This window comes from Mauremys mutica, chromosome 5 (assembly GCF_020497125.1).
Source record: "Mauremys mutica isolate MM-2020 ecotype Southern chromosome 5, ASM2049712v1, whole genome shotgun sequence".
NCBI classification, from domain to species: domain Eukaryota; kingdom Metazoa; phylum Chordata; order Testudines; family Geoemydidae; genus Mauremys; species Mauremys mutica.
In genome coordinates, this window is record NC_059076.1 from 65,347,708 (window position 1) to 65,366,738 (window position 19,031).

The window sequence follows — 19,031 nt, forward strand, 5'->3', positions numbered from 1 at the left end:
GCTCCAATCCTGCAGTCAGTGCTTGTATGGGTGCAGAAGCCTGCCCCTGTGGAACTGGTTACAGGATCAGGGCCTTAAATTAAAGTAGTGCTCGAAATGTGCAGGCTCTCTTCTCACAAAAGAGTAAACGAGGACATAAAATTGCATGTACAATCATTACTTTTGATACATTTAAGCAATAATTAGCAACATAAAATTACATCTAATGACAGTGAAGGTTGTGTGAGGACTCAGCTCATTCACCCAAAAGTTTAAAAGCAAGGAAATTGGAAGTTAAGTGGCAATCCTTGTCCATTCTTTTCCACCTTCAGATTGTCTGCAGCTGTTGATAACAGACTCCAACACTCCATAAGGCTGTCACTTCCATCCCCCACAGATACTCAAAAGCAATATGCACCCTGACTTCATCAAACCTGCACTCTAACTCACAGCCTTAACATTGACTTCTGCAGTGTTCAGGTAGAATAATTTTCCAAATGCATGTTGTGAGATGTGCTGAGCTGTTGATAAACTGATACAAAAGCACAAGAGGTCAAGGTCACTGTTAAGTTTTTGCATTACACTGCAAGTTCAGTGAAGTTGGGGTACTATGAAAAATTCAAATAATGCTCAAAGTTTATGTTCTTGCTATATTTTTTTTGGCCATTTCAATGAGCGAAATATATATACCGATCTACTGCAGCACCATAATAATAGCTCATATGTAGAGAATGCTTTTTATCCCAAAGGAACCTGTGCAGTTTAGATACTGAACCACTTTGGTTATTAACATTGGTCTTGAATTTAATGTTCCTCTCAGATTACACTAAAAACTGTTACGGTAATTTGATTTTTTTACCTATATTTCAATGCCTCTTTTATTTAATCAGTTTATTTTTTTTCCAATTTAAAATGATATAGTGGCATCCAATCTAAATATTATGAGGCAAAACTACCAATGTTTGTGTCATGGTGCCTGGAGTGGCTCACAGCTAAGAGTGCCAAACTCAGGTCAGACTGTCAGAAACAGACACCCTAGACTGGCAGTATATTCTATCATTAGATTTCACCAAGCCAGTAACAAATGTGTACTCTTGGATCACTATATTAATTTTGCCATGGAGTCACAGACAATACCCTTACTCTCTCTAGCTTCTCTTTATCACCCAGGCAAATAGGCCTTTGTGATAAAAGGTTATTAAAACTAAAAATCACATATATTAGGTTCTTCCAACCCCAAAGGATCAGTCACTCACTCCAAGTCACTGGATGCATTTTGACTCAATCTCACACTAAAGATGCAGGGTAGCCAATTTCTTTATTAAACTAAACTAAAGATTTATTAGATAAAATACATTACAGTTGGATCAGAGTTTGTAGTCCAAATGATTGCAGAGGTGTAGTAGTCTGCCAGCCTCTTAGCGTTTTTTCATAAGTTCCCCAGGTCTTCCCAAAAAAATGTTTTTGGGGCCCTCTGTCTGTTGTCTGGAATGCCCCCAATACCATTCAGATTAGGCAGAATCACCCCCAGTGTACCGTTTTATAGATGAAAACAAGTTAGCAAGCATTTTCATCATCCTATGGGTCTTGCTTTGTTGTCCAAAAGCAATCTGTGGATTTTCCATTGTCTTTCACATAGCGACCCATGCTTCGAAGTCAACAACCTTCTCATTCAAAGTTCTAAGGTTTCAATTCCAGTTCATGGGTCATTTAGAGATAATGTAAACACAATGTGATGGCCAGGAACAGTTTTTCATTAGATTTTACACATCAAGTAACTTCACTTCTAAACCTTTAAATACAGGCCTATAATGTTAATTAAGCAGACTTGCATATAGTGTAAAGGTAATTACAGAGTTACAGGACATGAAAAAGAATATACTTAGCAGCAACAGGTTAATTGAGTTACACTAATATACATTAAACAGGATGTAGGTAGATGAAGACAAATACAATTAACATCTAATCTAACAAATGAATTATCTAGATATACAATAGTATCTTTAAACATGTCTTTGAAGTTCACCCATCCATGAATTGGTACACAACACTTCTTTAAGTTCTTGAACAGAACTAGCTAGTTGTCAGCACTAGAGTTTGTGCTGGTAGCCCTGTGGGAGTAAATCTATCATGCATCGACCATTTTTGCTGGTGTCTGAGACACAGATCTCAAGAGGAAAATCTTGAAAAGGACAAAATGAAAGAATGAACTAGCTCAGACTCCCTAATGGTAGGGATCATGGTGTCCATTTTCACAGGTGGCTGTAAAAGGCCTGTTAAACCAGGTGATTAATAAACTTGTTTAAATTTTTCAATATGAATGTGTCCCCTCCATACTTGTGTTAGTAAAAGATGGTACAAGTAACAGTCATATCTACGCAGACGGCTCTGTTAAAGAAAATATATTATACCCTCAGGGAATTTGGGAGCTTTGGCGGGGTGAAACCTCTTTTTCAAGCGGCCAAAAAGCATATGAAACTTTGACTAGACGACAGGTAATAGCTTGGCTTTCAGACCAGGACGCTTACACTAAACACAAATCGGCTCGCATATGTTTTAAAAGAAACAAGACCATTGTTTCAGATGTGGATGCACAATGGCAGGCAGATCTAGTGGATATGCACCGGTTCTCCAACCACAACAGTAGTTTAAGTTCATCTTAACAGTGATAGACATTCTATCCAAATATGCCTGGGCATTAGGCCTAAAAGACAAGACGGGTGGTGAGGTATTCCAGGCCTTTAAAGCTATATTCAGTAATGATCATGTGCCTCAAAAATTACAAACCAATCAGGGGAAAGAATGTTTAAACAAACCTTTAAGCAGATTGTTAAAGCATCATGATGTTCACCATTTTGTTAATAATAACGAAGTCAAAGCAGGGGTTGTGTAGTGATTTAACAGAACTTTAAAAACTAGGCTGTGGAGATATTTTATAGCCCATAATACCTTTTGCTACATTGATGTATTACCTGACTTTATGAAGAGTTACAACCAGAACTTTCACAGAACTATACATACCAGATTCGCTGATGGTAACCCTTCAAATTTACTGAAGGTATGCAAAATGGTTTACGGAGACGGTTTTAAAGTAAAACTGGTTGTTGCCCCTTTTAGAAAAGGCGACCATGTGAGATTATGTAAAACAGTGGTGCGCAACCTGTGGCTCGGGGGCCACAGACAGCCTGTCAGAGTAATCCGCTGGTGGGCCGCCAGACTGTTTCTTTACATTTGCATGGCCATCCACAGCTCCCAGTGGCCGCAGTTCACCATTCCTGGCCAATGGGAGCTGCAGGAAGTGGCGCAGGCCTGGCCAATCCATCCTGCAGCTAGCACTTAAATGCCATTAAAGGTTATTTATTCAGAAAAAGCTAAAACTATCACTTGTTTTAGTAGTATCTGATATCTCTGAATCGTTCTCCAGTACATAGACAATCAAAAGACCAGTTTGTTTTAAAGTTTACATTAGATGAATAATATTGGAAACTTGACCACTTCTCAACTCAGCTTTACTTTCATTTACTACATAGGACTTTTCTTCTAGTAAGCCCTTGACCTTTCCTTGAATGTACACCTGTTACCAGCCAATTTTCTTTACTCATAATGACAAAAATGTGCCCCAATCCTGCAAACATTTCAACATGTGCTTAACTGTGCTCATTGAACTCAGCAACAAACATCCTTTTATTTCAAGATCAGGAGTTTAGCCAAGAACCAAGTACAGTGACAGTAATAGATCCAAAATTGCCCCCCTTATATCTACAATCTCCAGATTTCTTCCTACCTCAACTGTCTTTGTAGAGAAGAAGATAGGACTAATTGAGATGGAAGAGCTGGTGGTGGGCTGGGAACAAGGACAGCTGGCTTGGAAGAAGGACTTCCCAGCTGTGTAAACAACCTGAGCTGAATGTTCATGAGTACAGTTTCAGGGTCATGAATGTACATAATACTCTAGCCCAAGACTCATGTTAAATATCTTTAAGGTCTGATATAAAAATATTGTATAGTTCAAGCTTAAATCTCAGCATTTGTTGTTTTTAGCTAGACACAGTTGGTGTTTTGCTATAGTGGTTGCCATTAAGTAGTTGTCATTTGCCCACAAATATTGTGCAGTAGTGTCAGAGGTAACATCCTTATTTTCTGTTGTAAGCGTGGGGTTGCCTGCAGTACTTCAGATACCGCAGTGTGGCAACTCTGCACAAATGCTCACTTTTTAATGGTGATACTATAGAAAGCTGTCCTTGCATGTTCATTTGGAAAATATGGCATTAGAACATCTACTTACAATTCTGTATGTAAAATCTTGACTGTAATTCTTCCTGCACAAAAGTAATTATTTTTACAAGCATATACAGAACTGAAAAGAGCAGTAACTTTCTGTCTCTTACTGAGTATCAGTGCCTACAGATAGGACAGAGCCAAAATGAAACCTGGCATTTTAAAATGCTAAGAATTCCTAGTATGATTCATTTCTAACCTTCCTTCATTCAAAAAAATACTCCAGCAGATTGTCTTAAATGGCGCTTCATGCTGAAGAAGTGATGTCACATTGAGATCAGGCATAGTGAATCAATATGTTCCTTAATGTTCCTACTGCGGTGGATGTAGACTCCCAATTCAATGGGTGCACTATACTTAACTGCTGATGCGGCACCGACCACCTGCAGCAGCACCCTCTTCCCGAGCACTACAGTCCTGATCCTGGTCTATCGCAGATAGGCCCCACGGTATGTGTGGGTTAGGGCATGTTAGAGAGTAAACCCACCCACATTCACCCCACACAAGTGGCTCCTGTCCCACGGGGCTGGGTTGTGACAGATTTTCATTACCGATCTGCCTGAGGCCACAGTTATTTAGGCTGGGGCCACAGGATCTTTTTTTTGTGGAGGAGATGACGAGGCACACCAAGTGTCTAAATTTTAAAGCTTTCTTGATAAAATAATAAAATAACAACAGAGTGCTGGGAATGCTTCCATGTCACTCCAGGGAAAAAAGAGTGTTAATGCCCCAAGCCCTAACCCACTTTCATACTCACACACGCAAGACCCAGGCATTAGGTCCACCTGCCTCCCGTGATGCCAGCTAACCGGGCAGCTGGACTACCGTGTCCATGCTCCCTAATGCCCGTACATCCGGCCTTGAACCCATCATTGATGCCATCGCCCACGACTGCGGGACTCCCAAGTCCGCAGCTATGCCCTTCTGTTTCCTGAACATGTTGTTACAGTCCGTTAGTACAACTCTTAAGATCTTTCAATTACTTGAGATTTCACGTTGGTCATAATGGCACCGAGATTACAAAGTTCACCCCCCCCGGTCCAGAGGGAGAGACGCTAAGTCTCCCTCCATATTACTCGGTCCAATATCACCGAGGGTACATACACCAAAACCCTTCCCGGGCAGAGTGAGACACCTTCCGTTCTTCTTTTATGCCTAGTCCTACTACGACTCGGGGTGTATGCACCAAAGATTATATGCATGGAGCGAGACTCCCTGAGTGCTCCCCTCCTATTACCCGGACTTCTACAACCTGGAGTATACCCACCTGCACCCTATCCCCGCCAACTGGGGTGGAGTAGCTCTTCATGGCACAGCATGTTAGTCTAGAAGAAAAATAAACTCAATTTCACATTAGACTGTCATGCTCAATTCTGTTAGCTCTACTGTCTGCTAATAACCAAGAGCTATAGGTAGTGTTCCACTTATGCTTTTGTCTGTGCCTTTCAGTGCATGGTCAGATTCTGATCTCACATAACCCTGTGAAAATCAAGAGTAACACTACTGAAATAGTGAAACTGCACTGATTTATAACCAGTGTGAGTTCAGACTTTGATGAGATATATGTCCATCTGTAGCAGGGTGGATCCCTGCTCCGGGGTTTTAAGGGGTTTGAAAGCGGCTTGGCAGGGCTTGAGAGCTGCTGCTCTCAAGCTGGGCTGATTAGGGAAGTAGCTGCAGCTGGGCCACACCCCAATCAGGCCACAGCTGGCCCCTATAAAAGGCTATGAGCCAGGAGCCCAGGCAGTCTCTCTCTGCCTTAGAGGGAGATGGGCCTGACTGCTGGAAACTAGATAGAAGGTACCTGAGTGAAGCAGGGCTGGGGAAAGGCTGAGGAGCTGGGGAGCTCCAGCCTGGAAAGCCCCAGGCTGCAGCCTAGCTATAGGCCAAAGGTACTGTGGGTTGCAGAGGGCAGCCCAGGGGTAGGCCAAAGCAGCAGGTCCAAACCCTCCTTGCCAGGGATGAGTTGGCTGATACTGCAGTCTGCCCCAGAGTGTGGGACTAGACAATGACTGGCAGTAGCCATACACTGAGGCAAGGTGGGGATAGAAGGTGGGGGTTCCCTGGGTAGGGGGAAACCCAGTTACAGGTTAAAGAGGCACCGGGGTCCTGGGAGGGACTCGGGCCAGTAGCAAACAGGTGGATCACCGGCCTGCGGAGGGCGCTCCGGGCTGGAATAGAGCTAATTCCCCAGAGCAACCAGTAGGAGGCGCCACAGGGGTGAGTCCAACCCTGTTACACCATCGATGTCCTTTATTGTAAAAGAGGAATTCTTTCTTAAAATCCTGTTGTTGATGGAAATGTGTTTTGCCCATATCATTTGAAATAGAAAGAAAAGACATCTACCTGAGCCCTTATGTAATACTACCTCTAACATGAATCCAAGCACATCTGTTTCATCTAAAAGTTTAGTAATTAAGTTTGTACAGTTCTTCGAAAATTACAGCACATTCAAATCAGACTCACAGGCCTTTGGCATATTCCCCATGGTTACAGTAAACTGGAACTAACAGTAATAAAGCTGATGTGTTTCTCATTGTTCGTAAGCATTTCTGCCTCCACCCTTATTTCAGAGACATCTTCAACCTGTCTTCACTGTTCAACATTCATTGCTGGGAATGACTGTTTCAATTTCTAAATATCAAGCTGCAATTGGTAAAGCATAACGTAATGTGCCCTGTAGCCAGAACATCCACATGACTAAGAAGCACAGACTCTGCCTGTGCCTCTGCAGGTGCTATCTGTCTGAAAGAGAAGGGATAGACAGAGCAGCACTAGCTGGGTCTAATGGGGAGTGCACAGTGCATCTTCTCCAAGGATGGCAGAAATTACTCTCACCTATGTGCTCTACAGGAATCTCCAGGAGGAATTCTGCTTGGGTCCCTCCCCAGCTTGAAAAGTCAGAATCTAGCCCTAGAAGAATGGATTGTGGCAAAATAAGCTGTTACAGAGAAAAACTGATCAGGTTTCTAAATGAAAAAAATACAGAGGCTCCGAAAATGCAGTCATGGACTGCCAGCGGTCAGAGCGCTTTAACAGTTGTCTAAAAATACATTACTTTCCTAGTATTACTTTGGCTTACAACAATTGCTGTGGCTACCTGAGTGATATTATTTGATCACCAATGGGAGGGGAATTAGTCTGCATGATTGTGACTTGGCATGGAGATAAACCATGCCACAAGACAATGTTTTTAGATATATATATATAGAGAGAGAGAGACACACACACACACACACACACAGAGACAGACAGACAGACACACACACACATATATACCTATATATAGTATGGTATGTTTACACTGCGAAGAAAGACCCATAGCACCAAGTCTCAGAGCTCAGGTAAATTGACTTGAGTTTGCCTTCCTGCTTGGTTTGGAGTCCAGGATCCAAGACCCTTCCCCCTCCATGGGTTTCAGAGCCTGGGCTCCAGCCTGAGCAGGGATGTCTACACTGTTATTTTTAGTGCCACTGGCCAAGCCCCATGAACCCAAGTCAACTGACCCAGCCACTGAGACTTGGCACCGCAGATTTTTCAAGCAGTGTAGTGGTCCCTAAGATAAAGTGCCAGTAGATAGCACTCAAGAATAGTCTTGGGTTTTATAGGAGGCATAAAACTTGTTGTACAAGTGCAAATGGCTTCCTTTGTCAGCTCTTTACAACAATCTTTGTATTAAGATGTGATCTGTGCTATGAAATGCTTAGAAATCTCTGAGGTAGCATATAATCTTTGATTTATGAGGCTCCTCTTCTCTACCCCCCTCCCCATTTTAAAATTAAAATAGGAGCTGACTTCTACCAAGTGATATATGTACATAAGAAACCTTCTATTTTGGGAACTGTAAGTTTAAGTTTTCTTTAATGGTATTTATGGGAATACTCTGTCTAATTCTGGAAAAAAGCTTCATGATTTAAATTGAATTGGAAATCATAAGGGTGTAATGTAACCCATACAAAAAGTCCTTTAATAGATTAAGATATTTTAACTTTTTTGATTCAGATCCTAAAATACTTTATGTTCATTTTAAAAACACCAGATTAAATTACATCCTTTGCCAAGAGGCAGTTGTTATGACACAAACCACCAATACTTCTACCCAAAAGAAGACAGCTGTTTCCTGTATTCCTAAATGAACCATATGATACATTTCTCTAAGATGCAGTAAGATGAACTTTTCCAAGTATCAACTGTAACAGTCACATGGCTGGACAGTGGGGACTGCACGTATCAAAGCGGGGCTAGGAGGAGTGGTCCAAGTTTCTTGAAAGCATATCATCCAAACAGCTACTCAGTTTAGAATTTCCCACATATGAGCAGCATCTCAACCATTTACCTATTCATTCACAATGACAAAAACAATGACAAAATACTCCCACTTCAACTGCTGGCTCTTGTGTAGTTGCTGCTACCACCCTCAAACCCTGCCCACCATAACTTCCATTATAGATTTTCACATACAAGGTCCACCAGGGAAATGCAGCCGCCTTTGACATGAAACATGGCTTAATACTGTACACCCAGTTTGGGGCAGGAAATGAGACATAACTTTTCCAGGGGAAACTTCAGGGAAGAAATTAGGTTGCATGGGAATTTGGACAGTTCACTGAGTTTGCAGGGGTGAAGAATGCCATGGTTTTATTGTCTCCTTCAATAAAGCCTGCTCCCCAGCAACATGATGGTCCTAATGCTATGGTGGCTGTTGGTTCAATGCTGAGGCAGAGCAAAGAGTGCCATCTACTAGATCCCCACAGTATTGTTATGTAGCTGTTAATAAGAAAGGAATTTGAATAATTCAGCCTTGTGTGTATAAAGCTGTAAAATTGGGCTGGTAATAGTGATTTAAGAACAGTTAAAAGGGCAGGCTTAGAGGTCTGTAGTGTGTGAGAGAGCCCTCTATCAGCAGGGAGGGAGCCTATCCTAGTGGACCAAGTCCTGGACTGGTATTTGGGCAACATGGATTCTAATCCTGGGTCAGTGGAGTCATGGGCTAAAGAAATTTGTGAGCTAGTAAAATAAGCCCCTATTGTGATGTTTGCTAAATTTTATCAGTTTTGTTTATATTTAATATACACGGAGTGCCTGCCCAGCCCCCTTGGAAACAAAGAGTTAATAGCAATTAAGGCTCATGCAGGTGCTCTAGGGCGGGGTTTTAGAAGCAGCTGCTTCAGGAAAGGAAAGGGACACATGGGAGAAAGCTGTTCTCTGAGCTTGCATCTGTGGGTAAGAAATGCTGACTTGAAGGCAATTTTCATGTTTGCAACCTGTCTATGTATATTATGAGATAAAGCTCTCCCTGGAAAGAAGGAGTTAACTGAGAGGGCCTGTGGGGTTTTTTTGGGCTAAACTACTTCATCATTTTTACAGTATTACACCCAAATGTTACGCTACGCTCCTCTTATGAGCAAGGAAGAAAAGAGGCAGAATTTGGTGTATACATGTATAGCTTGCTCACTCTTCATACAAAGTGTATAAAATATGTGTGGCTTTACAAGTAAGCAATGTGATATGAGTCAACTTCTACACTCAATATACTCCTTTCCAAAAGTAAAGCAGAAGTGAGCAAACAGATTCAAATCACACCAGTTTCTCATAACATGTGAGAATATAGGTATTATTGGTGCCTACATGAAGTCACTGCTGCAGGCTGGATTTGCCCATCTCTGGGTTAGACCTTTAATGAGGATTTAGTTTGTTTAGGGATCCAGCATAGCACGTAACCAGTATATAAGTCTATTACTAGTATCAAATTCTGTGTTTGGATATGCTAGTATAAATGAGAGCACAGCTTGGTCCTTTGAGTTTAAATGGAGTGTTATTCATCTTAATTTTAGTAGTGTGGGGTTGCCTTCTGCAAGAACAATATTAAGAAACAGGGTAATGAAAACATCTGCAGCCAAACACCTGAGGCTATGTCTCTGCACCTTACACTGGTGTGGCTGTGCCGCTGCAGCCGCAAGGCATGCCGTGTAGCTGCTGTTTATCATTGGGAGAGAGCTCTACTGGCGACAAAATAAAACCACCTCCGATGAGATGAGGTAGCTTCATTGCCAAAAGAGCAGCTCCTGCCGACAAAGCACTGTGTACACTGGCCCTTTTTGTTGTTAAAACTGTTGTTGTTCAGGGGGGTGTTTCTTCACACCTTTGAGCGACAAAAGTGTTAACAATGACAGTGCCAGTGTAGACATGGCCTAATACCAAGCTACCATCCCAGCTAGGCTTTAAGGTAATGGGGCTACACAACTGCTGGGATGATTGTGTCTGATATGTTCTGTTCTCAGCCTCCCCTCAGTAGCAATACTTTGTGTTTTAACAAATTTCTTTTTAATGTGTAGATTTTCCTGAGTTTTCCTTTGCAAAAAGGAGAGGAAATAGTATTTTAAAACCCCCAAAATAATACCCTCCCGCAATCCAACTATATGGTGATGTAACATTGCACCACTTCAGTCTGATTGCCTCTTCTTAGAATCATATCTCAGTCTTGTTTAATAGCTCTCTCCCAAATTCCCTTCTTGGGCAAAATTACTACTTAAGTCTGTGGGCTATGCAGTTCCTCAACAGAATTTAGCCCCCAGAGTGAATTTAACAGATAGTGTGGAATGCTCCTAGGAGGCCATTCACACCACAAGTCAGGCTCCATGGTGGGCTGCATGTGATGGGGGCAGCAGCCTGGCTGAGTCCAACTTAAAACTATTCAATAAAATAAACTATGTGAACAATTAACTTACATCAGAAATCACTGGTGCTTCTGTCATTAATCCCCCTTACTATAGCATGAAAACGTAGCTCCTTGGGACACATGCAGTCTCAGTCACGTCAAACCCATTATCGGACCACACCATCAGGAACCAGGCATGCTAAAAAATGTTAAGATTTTCCCCAACTCATATAACCTTCTATCTGCCATGGATATGGCATTTTTATTTATAATAAAAGAAATTACTTATTTTAGTAAGACTATACTGCCAAATATGCAGCATCTGTGAGCATAGATGTGCTACACTGTTGCGGGAGGCTAAGTTGCAATGTTTGTCCCAGCAATAGTGCCCAGGCTTAATGTGAATGAAATTTTAGATATGCCATCATTTGGACAGAAAGCTAAACTGAACTCCTGTAAGAACTCTAGGACCTCTCCACCCAAGGACTGTGTGAGCTGGACATGTGAGCTGGACTGCTCTTGGTATAAAAGAGGGAGTGTTCTCTGTGAGGACACCTTTCCTTTGGAATCCCCTCTCCGGTGTAGTCTGAATTAGCCAAAATCTGCTGACCTTGTATATGAAAATCTTTAATGGAAGTTATGGTGGGCAGGGTTTGAGGGTGGTAGCAGCAACTACACAAGAGCCAGCAGTTGAAGTGGGAGTATTTTGTCATTGTGAATGAATAGGTAAATGGTTGAGATGCCGCTCATATGTGGGAAATTCTAAACTGAGTAGCTGTTTGGATGATATGCTTTCAAGAAACTTGGACCACTCCTCCTAGCCCCGCTTTGATACGTGCAGTCCCCACTGTCCAGCCATGTGACTGTTACAGTTGATACTTGGAAAAGTTCATCTTACTGCATCTTAGAGAAATGTATCATATGGTTCATTTAGGAATAAAGGAAACAGCTGTCTTCTTTTGGATAGAAGTATTGGTAGTTTGTGTCATAACAACTGCCTCTTGGCAAAGGATGTAATTTAATCTGGTGTTTTTAAAATGAACATAAAGTATTTTAGGATCTGAATCAAAAAAGTTAAAATATCTTAATCTATTAAAGGACTTTTTGTATGGGTTACATTACACCCTTATGATTTCCAATTCAATTTAAATCATGAAGCTTTTTTCCAGAATTAGACAGAGTAGTCCCATAAATACCATTAAAGAAAACTTAAACTTACAGTTCCCAAAATAGAAGGATTCTTATGTACATATATCACTTGGTAGAAGTCAGCTCCTATTTTAATTTTAAAATGGGGGGGGTAGAGAAGAGGAGCCTCATAAATCAAAGATTATATGCTACCTCAGAGTTTTCTAAGCATTTCATAGCACAGATCACATCTTAATACAAAGATTGTTGTAAAGAGCTGACAAAGAAAGCCATTTGCACTTGTACAACAAGTTTTATGCCTCCTATAAAACCCAAGACTATTCTTGAGTGCTATCTACTGGCACTTTATCTTAGGGACCACTACACTGCTTGAAAAATCTGCGGTGCCAAGTCTCAGTGGCTGGGTCAGTTGACTTGGGTTCATGGGGCTTGGCCAGTGGCACTAAAAATAGCAGTGTAGACATCCCTGCTCAGGCTGGAGCCCAGGCTCTGAAACCCATGGAGGGGGAAGGGTCTTGGATCCTGGACTCCAAACCAAGCAGGAAGGCAAACTCAAGTCAATTGACCTGAGCGCTGAGACTTGGTGCTATGGGTCTTTCTTCGCAGTGTAAACATACCATACTATATATAGGTATATATGTGTGTGTCTGTCTGTCTGTCTGTCTCTGTGTGTGTGTCTCTCTCTCTATATATATATATCTAAAAACATTGTCTTGTGGCATGGTTTATCTCCATGCCAAGTCACAATCATGCAGACTAATTCCCCTCCCATTGGTGATCAAATAATATCACTCAGGTAGCCACAGCAATTGTTGTAAGCCAAAGTAATACTAGGAAAGTAATGTATTTTTAGACAACTGTTAAAGCGCTCTGACCGCTGGCAGTCCATGACTGCATTTTCGGAGCCTCTGTATTTTTTTCATTTAGAAACCTGATCAGTTTTTCTCTGTAACAGCTTATTTTGCCACAATCCATTCTTCTAGGGCTAGATTCTGACTTTTCAAGCTGGGGAGGGACCCAAGCAGAATTCCTCCTGGGGATTCCTGTAGAGCACATAGGTGAGAGTAATTTCTGCCATCCTTGGAGAAGATGCACTGTGCACTCCCCATTAGACCCAGCTAGTGCTGCTCTGTCTATCCCTTCTCTTTCAGACAGATAGCACCTGCAGAGGCACAGGCAGAGTCTGTGCTTCCTAGTCATGTGGATGTTCTGGCTACAGGGCACATTACGTTATGCTTTACCAATTGCAGCTTGATATTTAGAAACTGAAACAGTCATTCCCAGCAATGAATGTTGAACAGTGAAGACAGGTTGAAGATGTCTCTGAAATAAGGGTGGAGGCAGAAATGCTTACGAATAATGAGAAACACATCAGCTTTATTACTGTTAGTTCCAGATTACTGTAACCATGGGGAATATGCCAAAGGCCTGTGAGTCTGATTTGAATGTGCAGTAATTTTCAAAGAACTGTACAAACTTAATTACTAAACTTTTAGATGAAACAGATGTGCTTGGATTCATGTTAGAGAGAGTGTTTACTGCAATTCCTCATCTATTTCTATTGCAATTCCCTCCCCCCATCCCTTTATATATCCTGAATAAATGAGCTGCAGTGTTTTGGCAGCATGAATCAGAATTGTTTTGCTTGCTCGTAGCATTTGGAAACATCAATAAGTCATCTGTGTTACTAACCACAGTAGCAGGGCCAGAGTTTGGAACATCTTTTGCTCCTAAATTAAGAGTCTGTGTTGACGCAAAGTTTGCTTCAGAAAAACAAAAAGCTAAACTTTGGCCAAACAGCTTATAGTTTGTTAAAATGCTGCAGCTCTATCAGTTTGCAACTTGGTGTAATGTAACAGCAGTCAGGGTGATAAAGAATTGAGCAAGGGAATAAGTGATGAAAGGAATAACCCCTCCAGCACACAGATGATGAAAAACAATTTAAAGGATATTTTGGGAAACTCGCTGACACCCACAGTGCACTGCAAAGAAGAAAGGCAAACAAGTAACAGCATTTGGTTGTGGTAGCAAAGGGGTAAAATACAAAGCAAACAATTAGACATGTTACTTTATGAGCATTAAATCTCATCAGCAATAGCCAGTGTAATACTGGTACCTGGACATCAAGAAAGATGTTGCCATAGGCCTAGATTGTCCCCTGTGCTTCTGCAAGCAGCAGGGGCCATGCAAGGAGGAAGTGCTGACTCTGTAGAATTATTCCCTTCTCCCTGGAACATGGCTACTCCTCAGAGATTTCATTGTGCATCTGCAGGGGTGGGATAGGTGAATTTGTGAGGCAGCATGCAGGAGGAGCTGCTCCCTGCTGTACTCTTCCCTCTTTACATAATAGTTATGCAAAGCTCAATACCTAAGTGAATGCAGCCAGTAGCACAGTGACTTGGGTTTTGTGACTGCAACCTCCACAGGCAGGGGTTTTGTGCAGAAACAGGATGTCTAACCAATGCTATAAAAGGAGCCAGAGGAACCAACCTACAGTGGTTTTGGAAGAGCTCAGAAAGCCATAGAGTTGCAACCACAGCCTCTTCTAATGCCCCTTACAATTTAAGGTTATGTTCTAATGGTCAGAGAGGATGAGGAGTGAGCTTTGGAGTGGCAAGCCTGGAAAAGACAGATCTGATGACCTGAACCCAGCTAGCCGAGAAGAGGAAGTTATTCAAATGGTCAACTACTCCTTCTACGGCTGATATTCAAATAGTATTTTGGAAAACACTGCATACAAAAACAAGTATGCTAATTCGTGGAATAATAATGCAAATCCTAACTGAACCCATGCATCTGTGTTGTAGAAGGTGTGTTCCAAAGTTCCTCAATCTTACAGTTCTGATCACAGTATGGTTTTCATTCAAACTTTCAGTCATATGGTTCATTGCTGAAAAGTTAGCTTATAACCCTTCATTAGGGTGACCAGACAGCAAATGTGAAAAATTGGAACAGGGGTGGGGGGTAATAGGAGCCTATATAAGAAAAAGACCCAAAAATCGGGACTGTCCCTATAAAATTGGGATCTCTGGTCACTCTACCTTTCATTTTTTCTCAGCTGGCTCTTTGAAGGTTAAAACTCTTTAAATGATTGATGTCTCCTGTTTGTCCCTCTGGCAGGGTTTTATATCAGTGGGATAAATTTATCTCTAGTGTAATTCCACTCCATTTGGCCCATTGTGTCCCTGAAAAAATTGAGGAATGAATAATTCTGATCAAACTAGTAGAAGTAACAGACTTGGAGGTTTTTGGGTTTGCTTTTTATTTTATTTTTTTTGCCTTCCTCTGCTGGAGGTGGGTGGAGGTCACTTGCCAGGGTTGCCTGGGTATTGCAGGGGTCTGTTGTATTAATTTAAGTGGATATGTGGGCCAAAGGTGTTAATATAACTCAGGCATTGCTGAATATTAAACAGTATTTTAAGCGAGGTTTGGGCTTGATATACAGGGACTTTACCCTCTTTAACACCATGATGCAAACACTAATAATTTATTAAGGATAAAGAAAAGAAGGAAAACAGTTAAAACATTTGAAATGTACAGTATTAAATAAGGCTTTTATTTTAATAACATCTCTTTTCTCCCTTTTCCTTTAGCTTGACAGAGTTTTTAGAAGGAAAATCCCCCTCATATGAGAGTCTTCTGATGATATCAAAGATGCTAATAATGGGTTTTTTTGGGGGGGGCGGAAGTAGGTAGCTAAAATGGGCTGGAGCTGTTGTTATTGAAGTCTGATCTTGTTTCATCCAGATGGTGTTTGGGATTCTGTTGGACTTGGTAGAGGTGGCAGTGTCATCTGGGACCCTCTCTCTGGCCTGGTCTAGTCAGGATATCAGGAGATGGTGGGGATGGCAGCCATAATGGTGAAATTTTCCAGCAGCCAATTTTTCTCCCAAAGTTTCTTTCTTTAAGGACTCACAAAAGGGAATGATGGCATGGAATCGTCTATGCCCTCATTATTTTGTCCACCTGTTAGGCTTAGTTTCTGACATACCAATTTTGGTTCACTGATTTCTGGTACCACGCTTTTCTTGTTTTCTGAGCATGATCTTAATACAGTCCCTGTGTTATATCAGTAGGTCTTTTTTGTTTGGACTAATTCAGTCTTTCAGTCTCCCTTTCATATCTCTTTTTCCATTTCCATTTGTTATTATAAGTTATTGTGACTTTCACATAGTTCTTTACCCTAAATGTGAGCTCAGCTGTAAGTTTGTAGGCCCAATTATTACAACAGGTAATAACCTCCAATTATTACAACAGGTCTCAGGCATGGGTGCACTCCCATTCTCTGCCTGTGGCACATAATACTTTAGTCTCCTCTGGGCTGTAATACTTTGGTCTAATTTGGGTTGTTGGTTTTGGTGGTGTTGATGATCAGTGGTGTGCAGGAGGTTAGACTTGGATGATCTGGTGGTCCCTTCTGGCCCTAAACTCTATGATTCCCTCCTACATCCTATACCCTTTTTTGGGGCCCAATGCTGAAAGTGATTGATTTCACTTTCTTGTGCAGGATTTAACTGTAACCACTCTAGGTGAAAAATAATGACAGAAAACTCCCCAAGTTTAAACAATGTTAACAGGTCTCTTGTAACCCACAATTGAACTCTCAACTATATTGACTGTTAAAACTATGGAGACTGGTTAAGACAACTCTCCAGAGGCATGAATCAGGGTGTCCATTGCTGGATACAAATTCACTAAGAGCTTCAGTTCTCAGAAGGTGCATTTCAAATTGTTTATCCCGGGGGAAAGAGAGGTGAAATAAGAGGGCAAAGATTTGAGGCAGTTCCCCAAATGAGATCTCCTATCCATTAAACATCAAGGGCCTGATCCAGTCAGGTGTGGAGTGCATTCTGTTTCCATTGACTTCCACCTCATTTTTGGAAAGAGGCCCCAGTCTCTTAAGATGTTAATGTGACTAGATACTAAACATAAATGTTAAACAGCTGATGAAAACATTGGTCTATGTTTGCTGTAAACATGTGGAAAAAGACACCTACAAGAATCTATGAGAATGCCTTTGTATCTGAGTTGCTCTGGCTTGTAAAATCCCTCTTTCAGCTGAGCAGGTTTGGCATTGAGAAAGATCTTCAAATTCTCAGGGAATCTATAAATCTGTCCAAGAAAGTTAACCTTGGCTTGGCAAGGTAGATTAAATGTTATTTTAGTGATTTTTTAACTTCCCAGGAATGTTTACATCTTTTCACAAAAGTGGGTGAGTAGTTAGGGGTGGAGAGGAATACAGGAAATTGAGTTGCTCCATTTTCTGAACTCTTCCAACTTCTTTGTGAACAGTATTTCCCATCAAAGAGTTTCAAAAGTTACAAGGATAATTCTGGTAGCTAAGTTGTTTTGGTGCTGGGAGCCTTTTTTTTGTTCCAAACAGATTGATTCTTCCCTTGCTCACCTTGGAAGTGCATTAATTAGGCAAGTATCAGAGGGGTAGCCGTGTTAGTCTGGTTCTGTAGAAGCAGCAAAGAATCCTGTGGCACCTTATAGACTAACAAGGTGCCACAGGATTCTATAGTCTATAGTCTATAAGGTGCCACAGGATTCTTTGCTGCTTCTACATTAATTAGGCAGTTTGAGATCCCCAGTTTTCAGATTGCCTATTTCTGGAACCTCAGCTGAATGAAGGTTCCAGATCTCAGCCTTCAAACTGCCCTTCTTCCCCATCTCATCTTCTTTGAGGAGTAGCTCTGAAAATCTCAGGCTGGGCATCCAGAAACTGGGGCACTCAAAATCAGTGGACATGTCAGAAAATATGGCCATATGTCAGAAACAAAGACATCCAAAGCCTGAATCTTAACAGAATACTCTCAGATTAATGACCCAATCCTTCAAGTTGCCCCATTGAAGTCAATGAGACAGCTCTGATGAGTTAAGGATTGCGTGATTGGGCTTTGACTGTACTCTAAGAAGTGGTCGGAATAGTTGAGCCAGCGTATGGAAGTATATGCTCATCACCTTGGTAGAACAAGTGCTGTCATTAGCTATTGACCATGGCCACTTCATTTTGCATTAAGGGCAAGTTGACTGTGAAGAAGTGGTAGTAACTGGGCCTGTTGTAGGAAATGGAGTAACTAGGAATAGTTTAAATTATCATGATAACATTGAATCAACTAAGGGTGCTGAACACCTCTCAGTGTCCAAGTAATGAATGAAAACAGGTATATTTTAAATTTTTCTCAGGTCTTTGGAGCAGGACCATATCTTTGTATGTGCTTGTATAGAATGTAGCAGAATGGATCCCCAGTCCTGATTGGGGTCTTTGCGCTACTTCAAAATAAATAAATAGATTCCAAATTGTTAGTCTTCATTTAAAACGAGGCTAAATCTCTGAAATGCAATGATGTAGTGCAAGGTGAGCTGCTCTTTAATACTCCTTAGTTATCTTATATTGACTCACAGGTGGAACTGGGTGAATAACTGACTTTTCAGTTTGCTGACAGTTCTAAAAAATTGTAAGGGCAGGTTGGGAGGGGGGCAATTTAGGCCAAACTGAATCTGAAAAATACTGAAATTTTTGCCAAATTGAGAATATCCATTTTTGGTGAAACAAAACATGTTGTTCAGCTCAAAATGTTTTGTTTCTGGGTATTTTTAAAGGACTAGGTTCATGGAAGAGGAGATGTAGTAGCTCCTTATAACTTTTAATTCAACGGTTAGGGTACTCACCTGGGATATAGGAGACCCAGGTTTAATTCTTTCATTTGCCTTATGTGGAGAAGAGATTTGAACTTGGGTCTCCCACATTGCAAGAAAGTGTCCTAGCTACTGTACTATGTGATATTGTGGTGTAGGTTTTTCTCAATCTCTTCTGTTGAAGCTGTTCCACTTCGTATAAATATTTAGCCTTTGGAACAAGGACTTGAACTTGGATCTTCCCTAACCTAGGTAAATGCCCTGACCATCAGACTATAATGTCATTTTCATGTTTTCTGTGGCCCAATGACTATTCATTGTCATC